The 20,843-nt window shown below is 51.5% G+C and overlaps 1 protein-coding gene across 2 annotated transcripts in view; it reads left to right on the forward strand.

The window, feature by feature from the left end:
- Positions 1-5,025: 5,025 nt before the first annotated feature.
- Positions 5,026-20,843, forward strand: part of ATP23 (ATP23 metallopeptidase and ATP synthase assembly factor homolog) — a 93,193-nt gene continuing 77,375 nt past the window's right edge. The window contains exons 1-3 of one of the 2 annotated variants that reach the window (XM_082666256.1): positions 5,026-5,270; positions 7,096-7,184; positions 18,292-18,337. The gene's annotated coding sequence lies outside the window, so the exon portion shown is untranslated. The remainder of the gene's footprint in view (positions 5,271-7,095; positions 7,185-18,291; positions 18,338-20,843) is intronic. The other variant, XM_082666257.1, reaches the window with a different exon arrangement.

Consider the following 20,843-nt stretch of genomic DNA (forward strand, 5'->3'; position numbering starts at 1 on the left):
TTCGCTCCTGGGCTCTCTCGTGAGCCTCCGGCTCAAGATACTAGGTGAGGGATATACATTTGTTCCCAAGAAGTGGGAGCTCCAGAAGGGCAGGTTTCAGCTCAGTATCAGGTCTTTTCCAGTGAGCTACAGCTGTCCACAGGTGACACGGGCTGCCTTGGGAGAAAGGGAGCTGTTCACGTCAAGGCTGGTGAGAGTATTGTCCAGTGAGATTGCACTGGGTGACTTCTGAGCTACTTCCAACCCCCGTAGTTTATGATTCAATGGAGCTCACCCTGCCAAGGAAGGAACTTTCAGGAAGGTCAGGATTTTTCTGGTCCCTGGGGGGGTGGGGGCAGCTGATGGCCTTCCTGCTGCAGTTCCCATTGCCCAACATGCACCAGGTCTCACTGGGGGTTGGAGGACAAGCAAGCGGGTCACATCTTAACTCACCAGGAACTATCAAACACCTGCTCCCCATAAGGACAGGTGAGGTTGTGATGTGTATGTGCCTGTGTGCCTTCACAGTGCTCACGTGTACCTGTTCCTTCTGTTCCTACACATACATACATAAAACCTTTTTATATAACACCATTTTAATGGAAATGCAGTTTTTCCAAAATGAAAGTAGCTGGTACAGATCTGAATGATGCTTATGTAACTTTAAACACTGAGTTTGGGTAGATCCTAATTCATTAACAGAAGGGGAAAGGGAGGAGTTCTCACATATTTACCTCCCATCTTTGTCAGAAGGTCAAAAGGTCATGAATAGAAAAGGATTTTTGAGGTAAATCTTTAATAGGTTGCTAGGGGGCCTTTTGGGGCCCTCCCCCCACCCTCTAGTGGGGTAGTTAAGCTGCTGCGGTGGGAGGAGGGGGGAGTGCAGGCAGGAGCTGAGGACTGAGGATTGAGGGGTACCTGCTCCCCCCCACCCCTCCCATCCCACTCTGTAGTGTTGGGCGGGACACTTCACCTCTCTACACTGTAATTTTCCTCCTCCATAGAGACAATCCCTCCCCCTTTTATAGTTTACAAAGTACTTTTCACATACATTTTCTGTCACATTTGATCTCTTATTGCTTCGAGGTTGACAGAGCAGATATGCCCATTTTGTAGATGAGGAAACAGGGTTTGGAAAGGTTAACTGACTCACCTAAGGTCTCACAGCTTGTTAAGAAGAGGAGGCAGGACTAGAAGTTGTCTTTTTATTTATCTATTTATTTATTTTTGACCACGCCACGCAGCTTGCGGGATCCTAGTTTCCGGACCAGGGACTGAAACTGGGCCCACGGCAGTGAAAGCGCTGACTCCCACTGGACTGCCAGGGAACTCCCTAGAAGTTCTCTTTTGACTTTAAGACTTGAATCTTGACACTTCACCTAGTTCCTTTCCTATCTATAAGATGGAGGAGATACCAGAACCTAGTCACTGTCCTTTCTTTTTTTTTTTTGGTCACTGTCTTTTCTTGCTAAGAACTCTGACTGCATCACCTCCTCTGGGAAGCCCTCCCAGATACCCACTCTCAAGCCAGAGCTTTATAGCCTCCTACGTACTCTCTCAGAGCACTTAGCATCATTTCTTGCAGATAGTTTGCTTACAGACTTCCCCACCAGAAGATGGATTAAGACTGTATTATTCATTTTGGATCTAGCATAGTGCCTGACACAGAGCAGGCAGACTTTCTTTATGTATTTGTGAGTCTATGTCTTAACCAGTGCTCTGAACCAGGGGTTCAGTAAGACACACAGCAAGAAATACATTTTTTGTTGTGAGATAACTGAAACAAAAGTTTCATGGGACAATACTTATCCTTGCTATGTGCATGCACTCTGATACTTTCTATTTATTGTATTCTGTTTTTTTAAGATGCTGGTCATGACTCTCTAAATAGATCTCATGACCCACCACCAGGTTGTGACCCATAGTTGGAACCACACTGCTTTCATCTCTGTGTGCTGTGGACGCCTTCCGTGTGTACGGCTCTAGCTGTCCCTGAAAGATACAGAGGAGGTGGCCCTCAAGTACCTCTTGCTCTGAGGTCAAAGAAAGGTTCATTTTTAAGAAAACACACAGAACCCTTCTAAGACCAGAGGCACTGGGGTGCTAATAGAACCAAGGGCAGAGGAGTGAGACGACGGAAGGTCCCTGTGAAGCCTGGTGAGCACCTCTGTGCCCCCAGAAACTACAAAAGCAATGGCAGCTTTACTGGAGCCTGGAACACAGACAGGCAGGGCTTGCACTCTTGATGCCATGGGCTTCTCACTGCTCTGTCCCCAGATTACAGGTCTTTAGCCCAGAAAGCTGTCTGGGGTCATGATGGGCATCTTTCCTACAGTTAAGGGGGTTGGGGAAGTGGGAGGCCTAACTTCTGCCTCAAACAGCCTCAAAAATACCCTCCTCCCTCCAGGCCCTGGGCCAGTTGCTGGTTGTGTGACTTTGGGTGGGCCCCATTTAATTAGGTTCAAGGGTGACAGCTGAGGCCAGGGCTCTCAGGGCCTAACACCTCTCCCAAGAGAAAGCTTACAAACTATCTCTGGTCACCTACCTGTGTCTTCCCCGTATCTTACCTTTACCTCTACCGGAAGGCTGTTGAGAGGCAATCTGGAAGCAACGGCCCCTTCCTGCCCCTACCGCCACCTGAATGCAGGCAGTGGGGTAGTGAGGGTGTGGCTCAAAGGAGTGCCATTCCTGTCTCCCATGGCTCCTCCGGTTGGACTGGCTGTTCCTGAGCCAAGGTTTGGGAAAGGGAAATAGCTGAAGGAGCTTCCTCCATGGGAGGTGCACGCTTACTCCAGAACCCTGCCCCTTTCCCCACAGAAAATAAACACAGGGTTGGGCGGAGACAGACCTTTCCTGACCCTCTGATGTCATTGAAATGTTCCATTAAAATGTTTTAAGAAAATTTTTATTACAAACAGAACACATCCATGTTCTTGCTTTCTCTGATTGTTCCTGGCAGAGTCTCAGTTCCGTTTTGTATTGTAACTGGGAAGGTGGGGTCTCAGCACCAGGGTTCCGGACCCCTGTGCCCTCCTGTCACAAGGCTTTTGCCTGGCTGTTTCAGGCAAGGTCCTGGGGGTGAGGTGGGGTGGGATGCAAAGACAGATCTGGTGACAGTGACTGAACAGTTGTGGGGGGTGCCAGATGTGGAGGCTGGGGAGGGAGGGAGGAGCCAGTGGTGGTGAGTATAGCTTCTACGTAGAGTAGCCCGGGGAACCTCACTGGGGCTTCAAATTTGGGATGATGCATTCTGCAAGGTGCAGGCATGTTCATCATCCCAACCCTACCACTTAGTTATTGAGCCTCTTGATTTAGTTTCCTCATCTTAAAATGGGGATAATGTTAGTACCTACTTCATAGAGCACTGTGACGATTAAATGAGATAATATGCAAAGCGATGAGCGCCTGAAACACCGGAGGTGCTCAATAGATATCAATCTCATCCTCATCAAGCTTGCCTTCTGCATCCATCATCTGCCCAGTTCCCCACGCCAGAAACCTGAGGTCACCCAAGACTCCTCCTCCCCACTCATACCCACCCCCACAATCCATCCTGAGGCCAAGTGGCTCTTCCCCTCGCAAGTATTTGTCAGGCCTTTTCATTCTCCCCATTCCCACTACCTCTCTCTCAGGGGACGCTGGCATCAAGCTCTCTCCTCCTCTAGGGCCCAAATCCAAATCCATCCCCAGCTCTCCTAGAAGATGATGCAAATCTGATCCTGGCTATATGGAATGATTCAGCAGTTCCCCACGACTTTCAGAACAAGCACGGATGCCTGGCTCTGGCTCCTGGTGGCTTACCCCACCCATCTCGCACACCTTCCCCACACTCACCCGTGATTCCGTCCGGAGGAAAGAGGCACCTGTGATTCTTTGGCACCGTGTACTTCCACGCTTTTGCAAAGGCCGGTCTTTCTGCCTGCGTGCCCTTCCCCCTCCGGTGTGTGATGACTCCTCAACCTTTAACATACAATTCAAGTGCCACCTCTTCCTCAAATCCTCCCAGGTCCCCAGCGGGACTTAGATGCTTCTCTGTGCTCCTGTATTTTCATTCTGGTTTACTTGACGGTTGCCCCCACTCCAGAGTAAGCTCCTTTGAGGGCAGGCACTGTCTTTTTTCCTCCACTCCCCTCATGCCCTCACAGAGTGGCAAACAGTAGGCTCTGTTGGAAGCCAGTCCCGCTGGGCACTTTCCTCCCCGGGCACTGCCGGTCTCCCGGGCCAGTGAGCCAGGGAAGCTCGGAGGCAGAACGCCAGCCTCCTAGACACTTTCTCCACCACCCAGGACAGGGAGTCCCAGACCCGGAGCGGAGCCTCGGAGCCTGACGGCCACCACAGGCACAAGAGTCTGGAACTCGGAAGTCTGGTCACATCTAACCCGGGCTTTGCAAACGAGGCCGGAGCCGACTGAGGCTTGGTGAAACCGACAGACACACCTCGCCCAGCACTCAGAAAGGGCGCGTGCCGTGGACGAACCCGCAGCAGGGTAGACCCTCGACCCTCCCACCCCACAGGCAGTATGTGAGCGTGTAAGATAAGGACAAATGAAACTATTTGGGACAGGAGCCGCCGGGCCTGGCCGGGATTTCGGCCTCCCTAGATCCCGGTTCCTCGGGAGCACTGCCTCCCCTCCCCCCACCTAGTCCTGGGAGGCCACGTGACCTGCGCCCCCAGGAGCCACTAATCGCCTGGCTCCGTCCCTTCTCCTAAATAGGGAAGCGACAAGAGTAGATCGAGTTTCTCGGCCCGTATTTACAGGTTTCCTGGACGAAGCCAAACCACCTCCTTCCCTCGCTCCCCCAGCGCGCGCACTGGGGAAAGGAGAGAAGGGCCCCCTCCCGCGCCCCACCCCCACCCCTCCAGTCTTCCGAGCCGCGGGTGCGGCCACTTCTTTCTCCCTCCCTCTTCCCTCTCTCCCTCCCTCCGCAGCCGCTCCGCCGGCCCCTCTGGGGCCAAAGCAGAGGTTGCCGCATTCCAAACCCCGGACGGCCCTTTGAGGTCACGTGGCGCGATGGGGGTGGGGCGGCAGGACGCCCCTGACCTAGGCTGGCGACCTAGAGGCTTTGCAGTGAAGCGGATCCTGGTGCCTTCTCCCCAGGCCTCTTGGAGGCCAGCTTCGTTTGGGGAGTGATGCAAGGCGGATTTTTACCCTCCAGCGCCTACTGTGTGCCTGGCCGGTGCTGAGTACTCACGCTTCTTACCTCCAGGCCTCCCTGCACCCAGGCAGGGGGCTCACGCCTTTCCCACTGGAAACACTGGCCGGGAGTCACCAAGGCAAAATGGATAGGGAGGTGAGAGACTGGCTTAGTTTATGCCAAGGGTCTTTGTTAGGCCCAAGTCCAGAGCTAACCGTGTCCCCTCTGCGTAGCCTGGGACCCAGCCTGACCTCTGAGAGCTGTACTTAGGGCCCCGGGGACAAGAAAACTTAAGAGGGGTGTGCTTTCCTTCCGGGCTGTGCAGACAGTCTCTGAAGTGCTCCGTCAATTTTAGTGTGAACTCAGTTGGAAATCCCTTTCCTGGAGCTAAACCTGGTCCCGTGAAGGGGCCTTGGCTGCCTTATGAGGTCAAGGCAGGAGTGGGTAGACGGGAAGTTGAGGCACTGGCCACAGCCAACTTGCCTGAGAAGTTTGACCTTGTAGGGGAGGGAGAGTATGGAGGGTAGAATGGAGATGACAGGAGGGAGGCATATTTTGGATGGAGGGGGAGGTCTGCGTCTGAATATTTATTACTCTTTCAAATCTTTATTGAGCCCTTACTAAATGTGAATCACGTGTTTAGCCATTGGCATGATCATCGGCTATTTTACCAGTCACAGGTCCTGACCTGGAGCTAGAGTGATTAAGAATGAATTCCTGTCCTCATCGAGCTTACAGTCTAGCGGGAAAGCTAAACAAGTGAGGGACATTTACAGAGCAGTGTGCTAAGAGCGACAGTGGGGACGCAGAGTTGTAGGAAAACACAGAGGAAGAGCATTTAGCCCAGACTAGGTTGGGAAGGAGGATGGCTATGGAGTAAGTGTTATCTCTGCCGAGGGCTGAAGTTTAAACTATCCTATATAGGTTGGGGTGAGAGTGGAATAGGAAAGAGTAACCTTACAGGTAGAGGGCACGCACGGTGCATGTGAAGTCCCAGAAGCTCGTTCTGGACCGTGGAGTACAGCCACCCTGTGAATGGCTGACAGAACAGGAGGAGATGGAGAGAGTGCATTTGGGAGAAGAGGGCTGAGCTGATGAGTAATGCCCATCTGGGAGGGGATGAGGTTGGGGAGACCCTTGCTCCTCTGAGTATACAGAGTTCCTCAGGCATTCTGTAGTGGAGGATGTGACACCTCCTTTTATAGTTGCTTTATAAAATTAATTTTTTTTTATCGAGCTAATACAAACACATCGCTTACAAATCAAGTCATTCTAAAGGGCTTGGAATAAACACAGAAGTCCCACTGGCGTTTCTCCCAATTTTAATCCTACTCCCCAGGGGCAACTGCTTTCAACTCGTTTAGCTGTGTCTTCTGGTATTTCCTTCCTTATTTCTAAATAATATATGTACTGCCATTCTGGGTTCATTTATCTAATTTGTTGACTCCCTGTCTTGGTAGATGAGGGTTTTGATTCTCTTCCTTGCCTCTTTCCCTCTTCCCACTCCCATTATGTTTATATCACAATTTAGGGTTAAATCCATGTTCAGTGATCTCGTTATTGACTTTGAAAATATTGTTTACTTTTGAGGCAAGTATGCTGGTTCCATTTCCTTTTCTAATATAACTTTTTGTTGTGTGCTCTGTTTACATTTCCTTTCTTGTACTACTTTTTTGTTTTTCCTGGAGTTAATTGCCTCATTTTTTATTTGCTTGGTTTTCTTTGAATCTCTGACTCCATCTTCCCACACCCTTCAACAGCTCTGTAAAACATCTTCTCAGTACAGTTTTGCATATGGCCAAACCTGTCATATAATCTTATTGGTTCTGTTTTGTTTCTCCTTGGAGACATTTGTCCTGTGGTGCTCCATCCTTCTGCTTTTCTCTGGATGCGTTGCTCTTGAGGCCTGTAGCACACCTGTCACCCTGGGACTTCTCATGGCCAGTAATTAAGAATTCACTTTGCCCTTTTCCTCTTTCAGGGACCCAGTGTCTTCCTCTTCCTCGGTTTACTTCGTTGTTTGGATGAAGCACATCCTCCAGTAGCTTCCTGAGAAAGAATGCCTGGGAGGTAACAGTTTAGAGACTTTTGCCTACCTAAAATGGTTTTATCCCACCCTCACTCTTTCTTTTCCTTTCCTTTCCCTTCCTTCCTTCTTTTCTTTCTTTCTTTTTTAATATTTATTTATTTGGCTGCGCCGGGTCTTAGATGCAGCATGCAGGATCTTTGTTGCATCATGTGGGATCTTTAGTTGGGGCATGTGGGATCTTTAGTTGCAGCGTGCAGGATCTAGTTCCCTAACCAGGGATTGAACTTAGACCCCCTGCTTTGGGAGTGCGCAGTCTCAACCGCTGGACCATCAGGGAAGTCCCTCCCTCAGCTTTTTTTTTTTTTTTTTTTTTGGTGGTAAGCGGGCCTCACTGTTGTGGCCTCTCCCGTTGCGGAGCACAAGCTCCGGACGCGCAGGCTCAGTGGCCATGGCTCGCGGGCCCAGCCGCTCCGTGGCATGTGGGATCTTCCCGGACTGGGGCACGAACCCGTGTCCCCTGCGTCGGTAGGCGGACTCTCAACCACTGCGCCACCAGGGAAGCCCCCTCCCTCAGCTTTTGATCCCACTCCTTCTTCTCCCCCTGACCCCCCGCAAAGTCCAGAATCTCTCTGTTTCAATACTGTATCTCCAGAATCGATCTTCCTGTCTCCTGCATGAGTGGGGAAGGGGACACAATAAATCACTTCATTGCGCTGGGTACCACTGAGTTTCCTGACGATCAAATTGCACTTTAAGTAGGTCTTTGAACAAGCCCCCAGCTTTTAGACCCCTGCCTTCTAGTTTACTCACTCCTTCCAATTCCTAGCCTCTCTGAGGGGAGTGTCCACTTGCTTCTCGTGGGTGTTCTGGGCCTGCCTTTCTTGCCACTCTCCCATACACTTTCTGTTTTCATACGATGTAGTTCAGGATTCTTTTTTTTTTTAAAAATTATTTATTTATGGCTGCATTGGGTCTTTGTTGCTGCGCGCGGTCTTTCTCTAGTTGCGGCGAGCAACTATTCTTCATTGCGGTGCGCAGGCTTCTCGTTGCGGTGGCTTCTCTTGCTGCGGAGCACGGGCTGTAGGCGCACAGGCTTCAGTAGCTGTGGCACGTGGCCTCAGCAGTTGTGGCTCGCGGGCTCTAAAGCTCAGGCTCAGTAGTTGTGGCTCACTGGCCTAGTTGCTCCGCGGTATGTGGGATCTTCCCAAACCAGGGCTTGAACCTGTGTCCCCTGCATTGGCAGGCGGATTCTTAACCACTGCACCACCAGGGAAGCCTGGTTCAGGATTCTTAATGTCTCTTAGTTTAGTTGAAGGTGAAGTTTGGGTTTCTGTTTCTGATTCTCCTTGTTTTGAGGGTGATGTTTTGAGAGAAAAAGGGGACAGAAAGGGCTGTACTCCACCATCTTGTGACCACAAGTCTGAGATGTCTCCCTGAGGTGGACAGTAGAGCCAGTCTGTGCCTGACACTCCTTCTGACAGAGAGGGAGGGGCTTATCTGTAGGAGGAGGTGAGCAGGGGAGAAGAGGAGCTTCAGAGCTTGGAAGAGCTGCTGTGGGAACCTGATTGGGAGGCCCCCAGAGATAACAAGGATTACTGGGCCCCAGTGAGGCCTGGGTGAGGTGAGACTGAGAATCAGCAGAGAAGGCAGCAAGGAACATGGATGGAGGTAGTGAGAGGCAGGGAGTAACCCCTAGCTGGGAGGGAGAGAGTGAGGGGCTGGGGGCCGTTCTAGAATTGGGGGGTAGGGGGGAGGGGAGAGGCAACAAAGTGACTGGCTTTGAGGCAGGCCATTCGCCAGGAGGCAGAAGAGGATGAGGTAGTCTTGATAACCACTAATCAGATGTTGATTATGTGCCAGGGGCTGAACCAAGTTCTTCAAAGCAGGCTCAGAGGAGTGGGCAGCCGAGAGGAGGGGAAAGAAAGTTTAAGGTCAGAGAGGGCAGGTCTGAGGCTCAGGTTTGAAGGTGAGGCAGGTCGGAGTGACAGTGGAGTCTTGGGTCCAGAGGTGGGAGAGCCCCTCAGGGCAGAACCACCAAGCGGCACGTCCCTGAGGAGGGTGAGATGTGAGGTGGGGGGAAAGGGCTGTGTGATTGCTCAAGTCTTCTGCAGGAAACGCGGTGGGTGGGAAAGGCCAGTCATTTCAGTCATCTACATGGATGGCCTCTTGGACACCGAGGAAGGATAGAGTTTTTAAAAGGGAGGGTGGTCACTTCAGTCCACTTCAATATTTACTGAACTTCCATGTGACCCACCTTCCCCAGGTTACATAGCCTGGGGGTACAATCAGAGTAAAGTCACTTGAAGTATACAGCCTCTGGCTCTAAGCCCTAATCATGCAGCTCTCAAAACCCCACAGGCTGTTTCCGGGGTCTTAGAGCTCTTTCCCGCCTGCTCCTTGTGTGGCCATTCTATTCCACCTCTCGGCTGTGTGCTGACATCACTCCTCCTGGCCATGAATGCCACTTCTGTCACTCCTCACTGTGCAGCCTCAGAGCTGCACCAGCCAGGATTCTGTGGTTACAGGCCACAGAAACCAGCTCTGGCTAACTTCAGCAGAAAAGCAGTTGATTGGAAGGTTATTGGGTAGCTCACAGATTCAATAGCCACTCCCTACCTTTTTTTCTGGGCTGGTAAGCCTTGATTTTGTTCTGGAATTAACCTGCCCTGTACTCAGGGAAGGGGACCCCCCTCAGCCACAGGAGTTGAATGTTGATCAATCTAAGCAGCCAATCAGGGTGCTTCTGCCTCCCTGCCAGTGATTGGTTTAGGCCTAGGCATGTGATACAACCCTGGTCAATGAGACATGAGGTGGGAAGCCCACTAGGCCAGGGGTCTCCACAGAATCACAGAGAAGCTGACTGGAACCTTGACCTTATTGAAGGTGGAATCAACCCTGTGTGCCTCTGAAAAATGATATACTTTTCTTTTTTTTTGCGGTACGCGGGCCTCTCACTGTTGTGGCCTCTCCTGCTGCGGAGCACAGGCTCCGGACGCACAGGCTCAGCGGCCATGGCTCACGGGCCCAGCTGCTCCGCGGCATGTGGGATCCTCCCAGACCAAGGCACGAACCCGCATCCCCTGCATTGGCAGGCGGATTCTCAACCACTGCGCCACCAGGGAAGCCCGAAAAATGATATACTTGTTCATTGTTTAAACCACCTTTAGTTGGTCTTCTGTTGCTTTCCACCAAAAGGTCCTAACCGACACATAAGACACTGCCAAGTATCTTTCCCTGGTAGCCTGGGGTGAAGGAGGAAAAAATAAGCTGATGGCTAAGGAGTAGGATTGATAAGTTTTCAAAATAAAGGAGACTGATGCATCTTTTGAAGATACAAGAATTACCTCATAAATAAGAATTGACTAAAAATGCTAGAGAGAAGGGGAATAACTCTGAGAGGGGACCACCAGTTATTAAGTAGACACTATATACCAGGCATTGTGAAAGGGGCTAAGGTGTGGTGATGAGCAGAAGACAAGATCCCTGCTCTTACGGAACTTTCAGTCTGAGTGGAGCAGAGAGACAATAAGCATGTAAATAACACAATAAACAGGATAAGGTAATGGAAGGTAATCTTAGGGGGGTAGTTAATTTTGATAGATGGAGGTCCAGAAAGTCTGCTCTGAAGAGGAGACCCAAAGGGTGGGAATGAGCCAGCTACGTGAAGAACCATATGGAGATTCCAGAAAATGTCTCAGGGAGCAGCAGTTGGCTCTGTCCTGGCTGGGAATTCCAGAAAGGGAAAGACATGGCGGCAAAACTTGCCTTGGAGGCTCACTCGGGCCAGGAGTGACAGAATAGCTGAAGACCTGTATTTTCCCGGCTCTGCCTTGGACATTAGCTCCCCTGTGACAGGACAGGCTGGGAACTGAGGTGTCGTTGACTTTCTAGAGGCTGAAAAAGTTTGAATGCAGTATTTTGAGAGAGAGCCTGTGGGTTGAAAGAAAGACACCTGGGGCCAGCAGGTGACCCTGGTGCTACCACGTGTCTCCTCTTGTCTCTCCAGTCTAGAGTCCCAACCTGTTCCTCTGTTTTAACATGTCTTAGTTCAGACTGCTATAACATGATACCATAGACTAGGAGGCTTTATAAACAAGAGAAATTTATTTTTCACATTCCCATTTCCAGATCAAGGTGCAGGAAGGGTCAGCGTCGGGTGAGGGCCCGCTTCCTGGTTCCTAGATGGCTGGCTTCTAGTTGTGTGCTCACGTGGCAGAAGGGGCAAGAGAGCTCTATGAGGCAAGAGAGCTCTATGAGATCTCTTTTAAGAGGGCACTAATTCCATTCATGAGGGCTTATGATCTAATCACCACCCAAAGGCCCCACCTCCTAATACCATCACATTGGGAGTTAAGATCTCAGCATATGAATTTGGGTGGGGCCCGGGGGGGAGGGAGTGGGGGTGGTGATGGATGGACGGGGACACACACACACACACACACACACACACACACACACGCCCCTTTAGTCCATAACGAACAGCTCAACCAAACCAATAAGCACTTCCAGAGTGTTTACTTTTTGTGTAGCTTCTCCTGGGAGTTTCTGTGGGGTGGATACCACGACAGAAAGATAAAACCTAACCTCAAGGAGCTTGCTGGTAAAGGATTCAAGAACTCTGCCTCTGAAACAACTAGAAAACAATTTCTCAGCAGAAAATCAAGGATACCTCATAGGGTTATATACCACGGTGACCATCACAGTCCCCTCACTGTCTACTGCGGTGGTGACACCCTCCCAGCCTAGCACCAATGGTCCCGTCTCCTCACCTACTGTTCCCTTCTTCCCCCAGGGTTAAGGGTGACCTATTTCTTACTGAGCTCCCCCCACCCCATCCCTTTAAGGTGATTCATCAAGTTGGAGCCTGATGTATGATTTCTGTTCATCCTGTGCTGCCTTCCTCCAGTCTCCTGGGGATGTGAAGGAGGAGATGGGAGGGACCAGTTAGCTGGATTGAGATCCCTTTGCCCAGAGGTGACAGTGCCACAGTGGGGCTCTTCAAGGGCCTATCCAGCAAGAGGTCCTAGTTTGGGGGATCCTGAAGCTGAACAAATAAGAAAAACATTGAACACGTTCCTTGTTGATCTGTTGGAGAGGCAGACCACTAACAATGTTCTTGTGCTATCTCATTAAATCTACACAACAACCCCTCAAGGGCGGCGGAGGGGGGCGGGGGGCGGTTTATTCCATTTTACAGTGGAAGAAACTAAGGCACAGAGAAGCAAAGTCACTGTCCTAGTCAAACAACGAGTGGGTCGTGCAGCCAAGATTTGAACCCAAGCCGTGTGACTGCAGGTGTCCATCCCCGTTTGACACCACAGTCCACACTGCCAAACTGGCTCATTCTAGGAATTTCCCTTCTCCTTGCCACAATATTAAGAACTGAGCTAGAGGCCATTCTGAGCAAGGACCAGTTCCCCTCCTCCCTGTGTGAGGAGAAGGAGCTGGGATCCAAGAGAGGAATTCTGGAAGAGACACTGCCATTTGGGTTATTCTTCCTTAATGTTCCCCAGGCGGGGAACGCTAGCTTTTGATTTGCCAGGTGTCTCTCTGTTCTTCTAATTAATGCCAGGGTCAGCTTGTAGCTGGATCCCTGCCTGTAGCTGGAATCCGTGCCCCTGTGGCTCAGGGGCCAGTCCCCTGTGAGAGCAGGAGAGGACAAAGCAAGCCCTCACTCGGGGTGGAGCTTCCTGTGATGATGTTCCCTTCGCCTCATCTATAAAAAGCTCCAATCTGATCTACCCCATTTCTGGTGAAGGCCAGGGTGGCAGAGTGTGCGGGAGGAGGAAGAATCAGGCTGAAACAGCTCCTCTTTGCCTCCCTGGATTCTCTTCCAAAATGCTGGCAGCACTGCCAGTTGGAAAATATTTTTTTCCCTCCCTTTGTCTTCTTTCTTATTTAAAAAAAAAAAAAAAGCCATCTGGTGTCAAATTCACTCCTGGCACATCATAAAGGGTAGCACTAAAAATGTCCCTGAAAAACTAAAAGCAAAACCACAGCAGTACACATGGGATTTAATCTCAGCATCCTAGAATTTCAGAGTTGCTAGGGGCCTCAGAGATCAAACCGTTTGTTGCACCGAGAAGGAAACTGAGGCCAGGAGGGATTAGATCACACTTTCAAAACTGTTTATTGAGCGCCTGCTCTGTTCATGGCACTCTGCAGGCGGGGGGGACTAATCGAGATCATAAAAGACAAAAACCTCTGCCTTCCTAGAGTTCTCAGTGGGAGGTTCTTGCCTCTGTCCTCGGGCCTGCCTCTGCCACCGCCCTTCCCAAACGGCCCGGCCATCCTACTCCCGCGCTGCACCACCGGGCCGCGTGGTTGTCACCTCCAGGCCGTGGGCCGGCTGGGGCCTGGGGCGGCCCAGCTTTGCGCGCCGCACCCGGGGTTTTCATGGGGCCAAGTTTGCAGCGCGCCGCCCCAGCGCGGTCCCCCGCCGGCCGTCGCTGGGATCTCCCGCCGCTTCCGCCCGCCGCCGCTGCGGCTACGCATTCCTCAGGGTTGAGCAACAACTTTCCCTCCGAAGGCGGCTGGGCCGGGGCCAGGCGCCCCGGGCCGCTTGCGCTGGGCCCTTCGCAGGGCACGGCGCGGGTCGCCAGTGTGGGCCTCCTAAGGGGTGCGGTCCGCTCTCCGGTACCTGTCGCGGCGCTCTCGGCGCGCATCCCCGTCCAGGGCGCGGCGCCACAGCCGCCGGCCCTTCCCCTGGGAGCCGAGGCGGGCGCAGGCCGGGGACGCTCCGCGCTTCCTGCCCGCTGCAACAGGACTGCCTAAGGACCAAGCGGCTGCGTGGGCCTGACCCTGGCTGAGCGCGCAATGTTTGCCTCGATTTTTCACTCCAGTTGCGAAGGTTCTTTGACGACGGAAGGAGGAGGGTTTGTAGTAACTACAGACGAGAGGTCCTAACCCACTTCTTAGTCTGAATCTAAATATTTACAACAATCGTATTAATGCAAGCACTTTTATCCTTTGAATACACATTATGCCCACTGAACTTCAGCATATCTCTGGGAGGAAGTTGGTTTCTTACTGCTTTACTCATGTTACAAATGAGAACGGCCAGGCATGTAGTTCCATCTCTAGTCAGAAGCCAAGAAGCAGCCCAACTCGGCGCACAATCCGGGGGCACCTCAGGCCTCCTGACTCTCGCTGGTCAAAGCAAGCCCTTCCTGGACCCTGATGTGACCCCGAGAGGAACTGGCCCAGCTTTTCAGTCTTGGGGGCTGAGTGTTGGAGCCTGTAGGGTGGAGTGGGGTTAGACAAACAGATTAAGCTCTAGAGTGTAGACTAGTGAGTCTAGACTCACTAAAATGTAAGCCCCAGGATGGCAGGGGTTGGCTCTGTTTTGTTCACTGCTGTAACCCCAACTCTGAAAACAATGCTTGGCACATAGTAGATGCTCAATAAGTATTTTTTGAGTGGATAAATGCATACAGAAAAGGTCTTCAGATTTCTAACTAAGAATTAAACATATATCCCACTTTCTGCATCTTTACCTTCCCTTTGAACTTTTGCTTTCTCTTTTTTTTTGCCTCTTAAATCTTGAACTTATGTTTTAAAGGTTTTGGGGGTTTTGTTTTATTTTAATATATTTGGAATAAGTTTAGACTTACAGAAAAGTTGCAAGATAGTGTAGAGTGTTCCCAAATACTTTTCATTTTACCTAGCTTCCCCTAAAGTTAACAACTTCCCTAACTGTGGTACATTTGTCAAAATGAAGAAATTAACATTGGCGCAATACTATTAACCAAACTATTGACTTCTTGCGGATTTCATGTTTTCCACTCATGTCCTTTTTCTGTTCCAAAATCCAAATCCAATCAGGGATGTCACATTGCATTTAGGGTGTGAAGCTTTTTTTTTTTTTTTTTTTTTTTAAAGAGTTAAAAAAATTTTTAATGTGGACCATGTTTAAAGTCCCTGTTGAAAGTACCACAACATTGCCCCCGTTTTATGTTTTGGTTCTTTGGCCCCGAGGCACATGGGGTCTTAGCTCCCGGCCAGGGATCGAACCCACACCCCCTGCATTGGAAGGCAAGGTCTTAACCACTGGACCACCAGGGAAGTCCCTAGGGTGTGAAGCTTTTTAATATGTGAGCCAGGTCTCATTGTGTAGGGTCTCTTTCCTTGGCAGTGAGGTAGGAGAGAGTGTCCCTTGTCACTGGACTGAGCTCCCTGTCCTGGGGGCCCAGGAAATACCTTGAGCCCTGGATTTCCTGAGAGTGCTGCTAAGGGATTCCTTCTGGGCCTGCCTGCTGGATCTGGTAGCATCTGGTTCAAATCCAGACCCCACTGGGTCTCCCCTCCCTGCCCCCTTCCCTCCACCATGCACATACCTGCCAGGGAATAGCCATGCTGCTCCAGGTCTGCATTTCCTTTGGGACCTGACTCTTCTCTATGCCCCTCACTATCTGGCTGCCATTCCTTGGTCTTCATGAGGGGGCAACCCCCCATACACCCCTCCCCAGCTTCACTGTTCCTCTTTCTCCATTCTGGAGTCGTCTTCCAGCCTGAAACCCTCAGGGCGACCTCTCTCTTGAGCTGTGTTACTTGGTCACAGCTCACCATCCAGTGAGCCTTGGGGTTAGAGATGAATGAAGTGAGACAATCCATTTATTTGGTCAGCCAGGATTTTTGGAGCATGGCTGGGTCACAAAGATGAACAATTCCGGTGTCTGCTCTCCAGGATCTTACCATCTGGAGGAGGAGACAATGTGAACAAATAATTGCGTAAATGGGGACACGCCCTAATGGAGATAATGTGTGTGAACAGTTGTGTGGCAGGAAAGGGGGCAGAGCCCAGCTGCTGGGGTTGTGCAGGACCATGGGGACAGCTTCTCAAATGAGGTCATGCTTGAGATGGGTCTTGAAAGATGGATAGGAAGTGGTAGGTGCCCAAAAAGTGGGCAGGGAGAGGAGTGAAGAAGGGCATTCCCAGAAGGATTGAGAGCAGGTGTGAAAGCGCAGGGGTGTTTGAGAGCAGGGCATTTTCGGGGAACTGCAGGGTAGCCCAGCGTGGCTTACCCTCAGGTGGTTTAGGAGAGGGTGGTTAGAGAGACCAGTGGGACAGGTGGAACAGCCAGGGCTTAGGTGCCATGGTAAGACGTTTGAACCTTGTTCAGCAGGGGGTGAGGGCTAGGAGTCAGTTTACTTCTTGGAATGGTCACTTGGGCACTCTGTGGAGCCTGGACTGGAGTTCAGGGGCACCTGGTAGGTGGCTGCTACGAGAAACCAGACAAGAAGCAATGGGGTGTGAACCAGGGCCGTGGGTTTGGGGCAGAGGGAACAGACGCCAGAGAAGCTTAGGAGGCAGGACTTAGTGACTGGATGGCAGGGGCCGTGGTGAGAGGTGAGAGGGGTTAAGGGTGACTTCAGAGCCCTGGCTTGCAGGAGGACGGGAAGGGAGGCTCAGGGGGCTGCTCATCAGACAGATGAGCATCGTTTTTTCTTTTATTTATTTATTTATTTTTTTTTTGGTGATACGCAGGCCTCTCACTGTTGTGGCCACTCCCGTTGCGGAGCACAGGCTCCGGACGCGCAGGCGCAGAGGTCACGGCTCACGGGCCCAGCCGCTCCGCGGCATGTGGGATCCCTCCGAACGGGGCACGAACCCATGTCCCCTGCATCGGCAGGCGGACTCTCAACCACTACGCCACCAGGGAAGCCCTCTTTTATGTTTTATGTTATTTATTTATTTATATTTGGCTGTGTGGGTCTTCGTTGCTGCCCGTGGGCTTTCTCTAGCTGCGGTGAGTGGGGACTACTTTTCATTGCGGTGCGCGGGCTTCTCATTGCGGTGCTTTCTCTGGCTGCGGAGCACGGGCTCTAGAGCGCAGGCTCAGTAGTTGTGGCGCACTGGCTTAGTTTAGTTGCTCCGTGGCACGTGGGATCTTCCCGGAGCAGGGCTCGAACCCATTTCCCTGCATCGGTAGGCGGATTCTTAACCACTGCGCCACCAGGGAAGCCCCAGATGAGCGTCTTGAGTGGGGGCCGAGGATGGGGTGTTGCACAGATGGGCTCGCTGGACCGCCAGCTTCACTGCCCGGAGGAGAACTGTCTTAGGGATGGGAGGCAGCTGCAGAACAGGCCAACTGAGGGTTGTAGCTCCCTCAGGTGGCTCAGGGGGCCCTGACCTGGGAGACATTGGTGGGAGGGTGGGGGAGTGGAGAGGAGGGGCACTGAAAGAAATGGCGTGAGGGATGGAGAAGGAGGGCAGTTTGGTTCAGGGAACTGAGGGAAGGTAACCATGTCATTCCAGACACAGAGCCAGAGCAGGATTCAACATCCTCCTGAAATCTGAGAATGGACCACCTGGGGACAAGGAGGTCCATGGGGCCCTGAGAGAATGCTCAGAGGCGAGGAAGTGAGCAACTGTTTTAACCCCACCCCCCAGCTTTGGATGTGTCAGCACCTGCTGGAGTTCCGGAAGTGGCTGGAGTTTAATCTGAAGGCTGATGCTTCTGTTTGCTTGTGGGAGCGGCAGAGGTACCTGAAAACACCTATGTGGACAGTTTATGCAGCTGGAAGGGACCTGTGGCAGGTTTCTAGTAACCGCCCCACAGAAACCCTGATTCTCAGCTGAACACTGTTGAGAATTGTGAAGGTCTGAGATTTTATTCTATTTACAAGCTAGCAAATGAGCCCCTGTGATAGCTGCTGGGGAGCTGAGACTCCTGGTCCGAGATGAAGGGCAGTTTATTACAGCAATAGCAGTAGAAGAGTATCAACCTCAGTTCCCATAGGGCTTCACAAGGATGGCCAAGTGATGATGTCCGGACACACAGTCAGTTGCATTTCAGGAGAGGAACCCCGAACTTGGGGAACCCAAATCTTTTATAATGGGAAGTATGCTTGCCCTTCACTCTAGAGGAAGGCACTATATACCTTCTATGGATGTTCACTGTATCCTGGAAATGATAATCTAAAATGGAGGACAGTCAGTGGTTCACTTGCAAGATATGCAGAAATGGAATAGAACCATGGAGAATTCTCTGCCAGGAAACACATGGCCAGAGAAAACAAACAACACATTTTCCAGCCTCTCTTTTTTTTCTTTTTAAATGAGAAGTGTTGGATACAGAAGCCCATAGGTAAAACAGCCCTAATCTTTTTTTTTTTTAATTAATTAATTTTATTTATTTATTTTAGGCTGCGTTGGGTCTTCATTGCTGCACGCGGGCTTTCTCTAGCTGCGGTGAGTGGGGACTACTTTTCGTTGCAGTGCGCGGGTTTCTCATTGCGGTGGCTTCTCTTGTTGTGGAGAACAGGCTCTAGGGTGTGTGGGCTTCAATAGTTGGCATGCGGGCTCAGTAGTTGTGGCTCATAGGCTCTGTAGTTGTGGTGCACAGGCTTAGTTGCTCCGCAGCATGTGGGATCTTCCTGGACCAGGGCTCAAACCTGTGTCCCCTGCATTGGCAGGTGGATTCTTAACCACTGCACAATCAGGGAAGCCCCCAGCCTCTCTTGCAGCTAGGTGTAACCATCTAATTAAGTTGTGGTCTATTAAGTGTAAGCTTTTATGTGGCAGCTTCTGGGGAATTGCAAAAAAAAAAAAAAGGGGGGGGGGCTGGCATATGCCCTGCGCTTCTGATGGCTGGAATGTGGATATGATGTTGGAGTGTGAGCAACCATGTTAGGCCAGGAGTGGCATGTAAGGACTAAGGATGCCAGACTAGCAGATGCAAGGGGCCTAGGTCTCTGATTATGTTTGGACTTCTTTACATGGGAGAAAAAGAAACTTCCATCTTAACTTTTTTTTTTTTTTTTTTTGCATATGCAACTGAACTTGATTCCAACTGATATAGGGCTAGCACAGAGAAAGAACAATGGAGGATGAGACTTGTCAGCAGAGAGAAGGGTTAGGGTACTTCTCCCCCTTCCTTCTGCCTCAGCCTCATCAGGGACAGGGGGAGGGGATGGGGAGTCACCTCTGGCTTGTTCACCACCCACCGGTGATGCCCCATTCACAAGGGGGCCCAGGCTGGCCACGCGACCCAGCAGCATCCTTTCGAAGGCAGCAAGCAACAAGCTGGCTCCATTCACAAACCCTGTCCTCCTTTGAAAACCAATCATCGTGCGAAGCGTGACTGGGTGGTGGCCAGCGCTGGCCCATCTGTCATGCCCTTTCAGAGAGCCAGGCATCAGCGGCCGGCCTGGGCCGATCCAGCCCCTCTCCCTTTGTACCCCAGGGACACGCACTGTAACGAGATCACAGTGCCTGCTGAATTATTCAGAGCCGCCCTGAGTGTCAGTGTTATTATAAACATGCAGATTTCTCCGGGCTCCCAACTTCCAAATCTCCAGCAGCCATCTCCCTCCAGGAATTTTCATTGGCTGCTTTGTGCCTGTGATTTCAGATTCCCCAGGCCTTGATGGCCTAATCTGCCTTTGACTAGCTCCTACCTGCCGCCGGGCATGAAGGCCTCGGTGCCCTTTACGCACCACTTCAGGCCCCATTCTTTGCTCAGCAGCCAGTCCTCACTGGCACCCCGGCAGCCTGCCTCTTCCCTGTCTCCTCCCGGCTTCACCGCCCAGGTTGGTGACATCAGACTCTCCCAAGTGCCTGCCTGATGGGGACACGTTAATAACAGCATCCTCCACTTCCGTGGGTCTCCGTCTCATCTGTGTCCTTGTGAGGCTTTAAGCCTCTGGGTCTCCCCTCCCGTCCCCATGTTCTAGCTCCAGCACAATCTTCCCCTTCCCCACAAGTCCCAGATTCCCGGTTCTCTCTGGAGTTGGTCTGGAGAATACCCCCCAGCTGGTAATGAGGCAGAGATGGTAATGCACATTTAAGAGTAATGAAATGCAGTGATATTTCAGGCCTGACAGACCTATTTCTGGCAGCCTTAGAATTAAAGTGTGAGGCTTTGTACTGCAGCTGCTACTAGGAGCCTTCAGAGTTTTTCTAAAGATGTGAATAAAGCTTGCAGGGTTTCAGCTCAGATCTCTGTGGCTATTTATCCTGCTGATGCTTTCATTGTACCTTTTTATTTGAAATTTTAGAGCTTTTAGATGAAGGAAACGCAGCAGCAAGTGTAAAGCATACAAAATACCCTGGTGGGGGAGAACGTCCCGGTTTTTCTCTCAATTGTCCGTGACAGCTCTGGGGAGGAAGAGGGCTCGCAGGGCTTCCCCGGTGTGGCCTCCATCTCCCCTTTGAGTGGGCTCCACCTGGATCCTTGCTCTGCCAAACCACGGAGCAGGGCCTCGTGAGAAAGCTCTAGGAGGGAGTCCATGCCACAGAGATCGATGGGGCCGCGCAGCCAGCCCTCCCTCACTGCCTCCCTGCTGTGTGAGCTGAGCCTATGCTCAGCCTATGCTCTCTGGTTGGGGCATGTGGCAGAAGGGAGTAGATCCCCTCTGGGCCAATAGTGAGACCTCACTCTCCAGACTCCGGACAGGAAAGGCGGCCTGCTGACCCCTGCCTCGGCACGCAGCTCCATCCTGCCAGGCCACCAGGAAGGCTGGAACCGTTCACAGGGAGAGCTGCAGAGGGCAGTGGTGCGAATCGCGGGCTCTGCCGTCAGACCAACCTGGGGGTGAACCCTGGCTCTGCTCACCAACTGCAGTGACCCTTCTGGACCTCAGTTTCCCCACCTGTAAAGTGGGGATAATAATGCGTCTATCATTTAGGTCCTTGTGATGTGTTAAGGTACCTGGCACATCCGAAGTCACAGTATCTATTACTAATACGAAAGTTA

This window comes from Grampus griseus (assembly GCF_964374135.1).
Source record: "Grampus griseus genome assembly, chromosome: 11".
NCBI lineage: Eukaryota > Metazoa > Chordata > Mammalia > Artiodactyla > Delphinidae > Grampus > Grampus griseus.